Source organism: Olea europaea, chromosome 17, assembly GCF_002742605.1.
Source record: "Olea europaea var. sylvestris chromosome 17, O_europaea_v1, whole genome shotgun sequence".
In the NCBI taxonomy this organism is placed as follows: domain Eukaryota; kingdom Viridiplantae; phylum Streptophyta; class Magnoliopsida; order Lamiales; family Oleaceae; genus Olea; species Olea europaea.
In genome coordinates, this window is record NC_036253.1 from 20,975,417 (window position 1) to 20,985,820 (window position 10,404).

Below are 10,404 nucleotides of genomic sequence, written 5' to 3' on the forward strand. Positions count from 1 at the left end.
AATTCTAGAGGAATCTGATCTCTACACATTATCTAGCCCACACTTTATTTCGATTCCCTAAGCCCAAATACTTAATTCTTTATTAGATCATTTTAATTTTGGGCTTAACTTTAAAATAGCATTTATATACATAATTACACACGTCAGCCCACATAGCAAATTAACAATTTTCCAGCAATCTCCCCACTTGGGTTACATAAATTGCCTTATAAACTTTATGAGTTCAATACTTTTGTATCATAACCAAAAGGCATCTTCGAACAATTTCGTCCATTAATTATGCTAATATAGGATCAAAGTTGTCTTCATTACAATTATCAACGGTAACGTATATCAACACAATCAAATGACATAGATCAAGTGTGGATTGTAGCATGAAAATTACATGCAATATGATCTGAACATGCCTATTTTCAACTGGTCCTACCTTATGAGATCAAACCAAAACATTAGTCAAAGTGAAACTGAATTGAATACTTTATTTCTGACATAAATCGAATATCCATGGATAGAATTATGTATCCAAAACAAATAACATCCGAATACAAATTCCTACTAAACTGAGATATCATCAAAAGCAACACTCATATGAGCAGTATGCTCATAAAAGATCTTAGGTGATAGCCTCTCAGTAAGAGGATCCGCAATTATAGAGTTTGTCCCAATTATTTTATAGAAAGCTGAACACTCTGAATTATTTCCTTGACAAATAGGAACTTAATGTCTATAGACTTTGACATCATCAAACTCCTGTTGCAATACAAGATTGCTATTGTCACAAAATAACTAAAGTGGTCATTCAAATCCATCCAAAATGTGCATCTAGCGACAAAATTTGATAGTCATATTCCATGATCAAAGTCAAAATATCTAATGATCTCCAATTAGTTTGATTTTATTGAATGTGATTATGTAATCCTTAGTTCTCTATTAACCCCGAATAACCTAATTAGCTGCTTTACAAATATCTATCAAAGAGTTATTTAAATATCTATGTAGCATCCAATCAATGAATGTACGTATGCAAATATTAGCATATAATAAACTCCCAACAGCTGAAGTATAGGGAATTTTTCGTACTTTCCTTTCTTTAATTTTATCATTAGGGCATTAATTGAAACTAAAGTTGTCTCCCTTAATAATAGGGGTATCACATGGTTTACATACCTGCATCCCAAATCCTTTAAGAATTTTATTGATATAGCTCTTTTGTGAAAATCCAAATATACCACGAGAACGATCCCAATACATTTGTATTCTCGACATAAAAGAGGCGTCAGCAAGATCTTTCATTTCAAAATTCCATGATAGAAATCTCTTAGTTTCATCCAATAATCATTTATCATTATAGGCAAATAGTTTGTCATTGACATGTAATAGCAAAAAATACATTGAACTTATGATATTTATAATCATTAACCGAATTCATCCCAAAACTAAACGAGATAATTATTTGATGAAATTTGTAATACAATGAACGGGAAATTTGCTTAAACCTATAGGTAGATTTTTCTAATTTGTAAACCATCATATGTAGTTTAAGATCAATTGTCATAATAGTTTTAAAAGAGTTTTTTGTAGAAATTGAAGAGAAAATCTCTTTATAAACTCAATGTCTTATTTTGAGTAAAGTCATTTGCAACAAGACGAGTCTTTTATCTCTCCACATCATCATTTGAATCTCTCTTGGTTTAAATGTCCATTTACAACCAATAGATTTTGTACCTTCAGGCAATAGGATGAGTTCTCAAATGTTATTGTTACTCATGAACTTTATCTCTTTATTCATGACATCAACCCATTCTTAAGAATTTTTTCTTTGCATTGTATGATGAAAGTTGACTGATAAGATCTTTTTCCACCAATACAATACCATCCTTATTTTCTTGTAGGGAGACTATAAAATTATCCAAATTGTCTCTCTCTTTTCTTTAGTGGATTTCCTTAATAACATTTGTTCTTGAAGTTTTTGAGTTTTTTCTTCTAAGACAATCTTTTGATTGTGTATGAGAGATTTTATAATATTGTCTTGATCCAAAATTTATTTCTTGAACAAGATCTGGAGCAAAAATTTGTCCCTAGTCCAAATCATAGTCAATTGCAATAGAAGGAATATTTATATATTTTTCCTCAAAGACAAAATCTCTAACCTTATCTCCCCCAAACTCTACATCCTCAAAGAATTGGACATTTTTCGTTTCAAAAATTGAATTTGTAGTGGGATCATAAAAAAGAATGTCGATTCTCCAGGACATCGAAGGTACATTTCAATTTAACAATATGGTTAGTCTAGATAATGATAGTTATATTTATTTTTTAGTGTAATATTAATAAATTTAATCTAGATAGACGTGATATCAAGTGAAATAAGTATGCAACTGTACAGAAAAATAGCAAAGGAAATAGAGTTTATAATCGGGTTTTTTAATTTTGATAGCAGAAAGAACTGGATATTGCACCAAGAGTCTTCTTCTCCAATCCCAAGATCTTCAAATCTTAGTCTTTCGCCCTTTGATTTGATGTTGTATGTTTTTTCTTTTGAAACTGTGTCACAAAAGGAATTATGAAAACTCTATATATAGAAGTCTATAAAAACTCTAAAAAAGAGTACTAAACATTTCCCATATGAAATTTGAGTATAGTTAGGAAACCAACAAAATCTGAAATTTCTTCCAATTTCGTGCACTTTGGTCTTTCAAATTAATTTCTTGTGCATCTCAGGTCCTCTTTGTTTACATGGTTTGTCCTCAACTTCAATGTTTTGATCTCCAATTCTTCAATTTTGTAGAGCTTCAATCCAATTTCATCCGAACTTATTCAATCCAGGTTTTACCTACAATCACTACTAAAAAACAGTTTTTCACCTATGGAAAATTATCAACAGATTGCATCCGTTGGTGATTAGAAACGGATTATCGGTTGGTAAAAATAATTCACTTTTAGCTACGCTAATTAGCAACGGATTTTCCGTTGGTAAAAATGATATCTCTTTACCAACCGATATTCCGTACCTAATGTAATTGTTTAACATTTTGATCTTCCTCCAATGGATATTCCGTAGGTGATGTACCTAATATTATCAACGAATTGCATCCATTGGTAATTAGAAACAGATTATCCGTTGGTAAAAGTAATTCACTTTTAGCTACAATAATCAGCAATGAAATTTTCGTTGGTAAAGATGATATCTCTTTACTAACGGATATTCCATGCTTAATATAACTGTTTAACATTTTGATCTTTTACCTACGGATATTTCATTGGTAATTAGAAACGGATTATCCGTTAGTAAAAATGATATCTCTTTACCAACAGATATTTCGTGCCTAATATATCCGTTTAACATTTTGATCTTTCAGCAACGGCTATTCCGTTGGTAAAAAATAATTTACTTATCCCATATCGAAAGTTTACAACAATATTTTTGTAGTTGCCCTCTATAAATTTGTGGTCCAATAAGGAGTTAAACAATATTTTGGCCTTTCAATTCAGTTGGCTAAAAATTAAAAATATATATATAATTATTAAATAAATAAATAAATAATTTTTTTACCATACGATTATTTACAACATTAATTTTTACCAATTGTAATGATAAACATTTACCAACGAAAAGTCAGTTGGTATTTGTCAAGACTTTTACCAACGGAAATTTCGTTGGTAAAAGATTCACACTTTACCAATGAAAAATCCGTTGGTAAAATGTTTACTCTTTACCTACGGCATGATTCATGGGTAACTATCAGCGACCCTCAAATTATCAACGAATTTGTGGTTGCAAATATTCCGTTGGTGAAGATTATTAGCAACGGATATTGAGATTTTAGGAACGAAAAATCCGTGCCTGAAACTCTCTTTTTTAGTTGTGAATTTACGTAGTTTAACCTAATTTAAGTACATATCTACTTAATCTAGAGGTAAATAAAAAAATAAAAAGCATGAATAAGTTATAAAATACACTTATCAAATGTCCCAAATTTAAATTCTTATTCGTCTCGAGTAAGACTATCTATTAAATGTATGCAAATAAAAATATAAAAGCATTAGATAATTTTACAAAAATTGCTACTCGTATTTTAAATTGTTTGAAATTTAATAAAAAGTTCATAAGTAACATAAATAAAATCAATTCCCGGTTATTCGATCCTCGATCAATGTTGTGTTTGATTAAACATCATGAGCTTTTATGTTGGTTATTTTCCAACCATAAATATTTATATATTTCCTTTTCTTTCGAGAAATGCACACCTTCAAACTTGGTTTTTCAATCACATACCTTGAGGGTTTATTATAAGGTTGATTATTACAACATGCACCCCTTTTGAGATCAAGTTTGGTTGAGTTTCATAAATGGAAGTCACTATATATAATAATTTTCCCTAGAATTGTAAATCTTAATCTTCAAGTTTCAACTAGGATAATAAATCTTACCAGAAGTCTAAATTTCAAGTTAAGTATCCAAGTCTTAGTCGGGTAGAAACAATGCTTATAGTTATGCTGCCACTATCTCAACATCCTTTAGTTTTTTTTTTTTTTTTTTCTTTTTCTTCATTTCTTCTATTGTGATATTTCTTCTATTTTTGGGATATTTTCCTTGGTTTTCGAATGTAGTTTTCATTCTACATTTCATGTAGCCTTCTTCCTCAATAGATCAACTTCTAAATGTTAGCAACGAATAGCGTCACAAATTAATCTAGACTGGCTTTACACAACAATCAGGGTAACTTTTCCCACTTGTCACGACATCTATAGTGCTTTTTATTTTTTGGATAGGTAATTAGAATCAAATCCAGTATATAGTTACAACCTAGGTTTCTAGTTATTAACCAAAAATTTTCCACAGAAATATTCAACAAGGAGTCAACACCTATCTAAATAGCTCCCAACAACTGATCAACCACTCCCAAATTATTTTTTCAATAGGTTTAGTAGTTGTGCTACATAATATGATCTTGATTTATCAACCAGAGTTCAAAATTAATTCAACCTACTCTATCAACAAATCAATCCAAAAAATTTATATATATTATCATGATTATTGCGCTCAATATAATACGATCTGGCGTAAAAAGGTATCAAATTAGAAAAAAATTCATCCCCTATTCACTATTTATGCATCATAAATAAATTCAAATAATTATAATATAGTCGGCAAGGCTATCCAACTTACTAAAATATTTACAATAAGAAAATATTTTTAATTGTTTTTTCATTTTTTTTTTCAATTTTTTTATGCATATCACACGAACAAATAAATACAGCAAATTAATTGAATTATATTCCCAAAATTAATTCCTACGTTATTCCTAATGTAAAGAAATTTGAATCAAAAGTATAGAAAATTTAATTCAGAGCGAAAATCTAAGACTCGTCAGATGTTTATAGTATGATACACGTGGAGCTAGAATTTGAAGAAGGATAAAGATGTATGTACACACAAGGGGGTTACCAAATGGTTTACACCCCCTCACAAACATGCGGGTCCCACCTGTTATTAAATAATTCAAGCTGTGGTCCCCACTTTATGTTGTGAGTAGTGTGTAAAAGATTGTGTAAAAGATTATGTACATGTAGCATGCTCCTTTGAAGAATCTTCGGTCTACTTATCTTCGATCTACTTCCCCTTTCTTTTCTTTTCTTTTTTCTTCCTCCTTGAAGCTACCTTACATTTTTTATGTCATATTTTCTACAATAGATATCATTGAATACATTAGTAATTCATAATCAACGAATGATACTCAAATCCATCAAGTCTATTTTCAAACATAGGGACGAGGAGCTCCACAAGGGACGCAGCTCCTTGCGTGTCTCGTGTTACGTTCACATCAAAATTGTCCCAATTTTAAAGCAAGTGAAGATTTTTTTTACACAAGTATGTTATATGTCAATGTATGAATTTATCATGTGAATTTGATGCAAAAATAAATGGTGCGAAGTTCAATGGGGATTTTCATTGAATACTTTGTATTCATGAAAATTTCCCTTTGAATGCAATGATTTTTGTGAATTGTTTAGACCAAATTTGTGCACTCAATCCACAACAATCAATTTCATAAACTAGCATAGCCCAAAATCGAAAATTAAACAATCCTCAATTTTAAATGAATATGTTTTACAATTTTTGAGTATGTTTGATTTTAGAAATTCTTGCACTTATTTTCTACTAAATAATGCCCAACATCTAATACAAATCTATACCTCACAATTTAACTAATTATTCACACGATTTTCAAAATTATAAAAGACCTAATTTAAAAGAAAAACCAGGTTATATTAGGTTTAATGATTTTCTTGAAAGAAAATTGAAGATTGTGGAAATGTTAGTTCAATGTTGTGAAGTGATTCAAATGAAGAAAATGAATTTGTATGCTCTTTTTACGAAAAAAAGGGGAAAATTTATAAGAGATTAAATATCACTCATTTCAAAACTAAGAATAAAGATTTCAAATTTCAAAAATAAGATAATATTAAAACTTATTTATGATTTACTTAATTAATTAAATTTATAAATATCACAGATCTATACAACTTGGTCACAAATTAACGACTTAGTCACATATTATTTTTTCATCGCAAATCAGAACTTTTATATATCACAAATTATTTTATGGTCACAATTCAAAAATTCTATAGGTCGCAATTTGTTCTTCAGTCAAAAATTAAAAATTTATAAGTCACAATTTATTTATCAATCAAAAATCACAAATATTATAAGTCACAACTTATTATACAGTTACAAATTATCAAATTATCGATCATAAATTAACAATTTTTTAGATAACATATTATTTCTTGATCACAAGTTATCTTTTTCATTAGTCACATATTGTTTATTGATCACAGATTAACCACAGTCAACCAAATAATTTGTGATCACCACCAATACTTGTAATCACCATTTCACCACTACCACCAGCAGCACCACCATCACCGTTGTCGCCAGAACCACCACTACCTCCTGACAGCAATACCACCACGTTAAATAAATCAACACATCGCAGAAAACACCACCCTATCGTTGCACCAGATCTACCATCATGCCGCCCAACACCATAGCACACAGCACACCACAGTACCGCACCACATACTGCACACACCCAACCATCGCACCACCAAAAATGCTACCACAACACACCACCATTGCACTCACCAGAGCTCTCCATTCCCACCATCGCAGTGCACCATACACTTCCATCTCCACCTTTACCTCCATCGCACCGTAGCCTACAACCGCGCACTGCACCATACCACCACCGCACACAGTATCACACCACTCACCCAACCACCGTACCCACATTACCACAGTAGTTCATCACTTGTACCTACCATATATCTCTGTTCCCACCATTGCACCACACACCTCCATCACCGAACCATCAATCACCACACCACTCAAAAATTTAAAAATGGAAGAAGATCTGCAATGACGAGGAGTTGTTGGATTGGGTTCAATGAAGGAGTGCAAGATTTGTAGTGACGAAGGTGGAGGTTGCTATTGCAATAGCGGCTTTGGAGATTTTATGGGTGTGGTGAGATGGTCGAATGTTGTGGTGATGAGGTGGTGCCAACAGTAGTGGTGCTGATGGTGTGGTGGCGTTAACGAGGGTGATGGCGACGGTAAGCATCTAGAAAAATGAGAGAAGTTGGGATGGAGAGAGGAGAGAGAATGGAGAGGATGAAAATGATTAGAGTTTTGGTATGTTTCATTGGGTAGGATGGATATGCATAATTAATTTTGTAATCTAATTATTAATATTTAAAATATATTAATTAGTTAACAAAACATCTGCTTTTTGAAATAGTAAAGCTAACATATGATTTATGAAATGAGATCTCTAAATGTACTAGTTCCTGTAATTCCTGCCACCAAAAAAAAAAAAAAAAAAAAAAAATTCAACCACAACAAATAGGGGTTGTTTGCCAACCGCGAGTAACCTTTATCGTTTTTAGAAAAACATGGAAAATATACTTATGCACCCTTTCTTTGCTCCCCAATTTCTGCAATTTCCATTTTCATCTTTAAGAGCTCCTATTATTTCAACAATTTCACTTTGATTCAGATATCTTCGTTGAACAAGTGGTTCTTTGCATCAATTTTACACCAATATTTAAGGTATGATCTCAAATGGAGTGTAAATGTTGAATATTTCTTGCTCATCCTCTACCATCAATATCACTCACCTTTCTCTTTGTCAATTACTGTTGTTAAGAATTGTCAGCCCAACATAATTGAAATGTCTTGTTCTTCTTCTATGTCCAACCAAACGAAATCTATTGGGAATATTAAATTTTCAACTTCGATAAGCACGTCCTTAATCTCTCCTCGTGGACATGTAAATGTTTTATAAGCAAGCTATAGTGTTATGGATGTGCTTTGACCTCTCCCAATCCAAATTTTCTATAAACAGAATATGCCATTAGATTTAACTAGCATTAAATGAACAAGAATTTCCAATTGAAATTGATAAAGTAAAACTCCTTGGATCTTTCAATTTATGAGGCAATTTGTCTTACATTCTTATACTGTTTTCCTCCGTTAGTGCTACAATCTCAAACTTTTAAAGCTTTCTTTTCTTTGCTACATTATCATAAGTAACTCGAAATTCACAACATCTCATCAATGAATGGGATATTAATGTAGAACTTTTTGAGGACATCCAGAAATTTTTCAAATTTCATAATTTGCTTGTTCTTTCGAAGCCTCTTAGGAAAAAGAATTAGAGGCATGTGAGCCTTGACCGAACTTGGTAAATTATATATATATATATATGTATAGACACACACATATACTGTCCTCTTGGTCTTCTTTTGTGGTTACGAAATTTTATTCGCTCTCGTCTTCATCAAACAAGTCATTTTGATTAATCTTGTTTGGTCCTTCACATGAATATTTGGAAATTCTATTCCTTGTAGTTATAGCATGAATATTTTCCTCCTTTGACCTCTTTTGAAGTCTTTGGGAAATGTGATTGAAGGCATACATGGTTGAACTTTTACAGGAGTCGTTCGTAGATAATTTCAGTACTCTTATTAACGTCACAAGCTCTTTAGAAGTAATAACAGTATTAATTGATAATGATATCAGTGTAAATTTTGTAAGTTTTAATGTACTGCCCTAGCTGGGTTTCTAACTTTTTGATTAATGGTTGCTTATTTTGATATTTTGTTTCAATCTATTGGAATACTTTATTAGTTTTGTTTTCATATATGAATGAAAATATATTCCCTAAACTTGGTCTTCGTTCCTGCTTGGAATAATTAGAATGGCCTTCTTGTTGATTGTCGAAACATCTGAACTATGGGTACTGTTTTCATCCTGGATTATAGGCCTGTAAATAAGGGTTAAATTGTGGGTGTGAACCATTCTGACGTAGTATACTGGTTCATTTGGAGAAGTTAGCAACAAGCAAGTTCTGTAGCATGATTGGTTCCACAATTGTCACAAACCAAACAATCCATAACTGCATTTGTCCTTTGCATTTGTGTAGTTATTAACAGTCCCACCTGCTTTGCTGGAGCAACAATATGAGCATTTGTGGATGTGTTGTATAACTCATGAATTCTTACCACCTTTTTTAGGACTATTCATTCAGATATAAACACGGAGTGTGTATTCACAGTCAACTGAAACATATTCAATGCCCATTGAATTTATTTAGCCATCGTTTGACCCTCATTATTTGGTTTTATAATTCTTAGAATAGTATTTTTTTGGAGAATGTGTGTTTGAAAAAGAAGAAAATGTTTATGAGATTATGTGTAATATTAATTTATTGGAGAATGTGTAGTTAAAAAAAAAAGAGAGAAAAATGTATTATAAATTTAATAGAGTTCAAATGGAGGCTTACTGATGGCAAATCCTTTTGCTAAAAAATCCAATTGAGATTTAGACATGGGTGAAAGTCCAATATAAAAGTATTGTACCTGATTACCTTTGCTTATCCTGAGATTTAGACATTTCTTCAACAATTCTTTAAACATGTCTCATGCCCGTGGTAGCTTTCCCCATCAAATTGCTAAATATATAGATCTTCAACCCAATTTTTGCCACGTTTGCAAGCGGGAAGAATTTATTATAGAATCTCCTTGCCATGTCATCTTATATAGTGATACTTCCATATAGTTTAAAATTCAACCATTCCAATGTTTCGTCTCTTAATATATAAGGGAATAACTGAACTTTGATTGCGTCACATTAATCCTTGTGTGTTGGAAGTTCTGACAGTATCTAGGAAATCTCATAATGTGTTCGGATTTTCATGAGGTTTCCCACATAACTAGGCATTGTAGCTGAAGAATTTGATAAAAATAGCCTTTATCTGGAAGTTTTTATGAGTAAGATCTGGATATACAATACTAGAGCGTCCGAGCACTGCTGCATAAGTAAGAAATATTGACACTGGC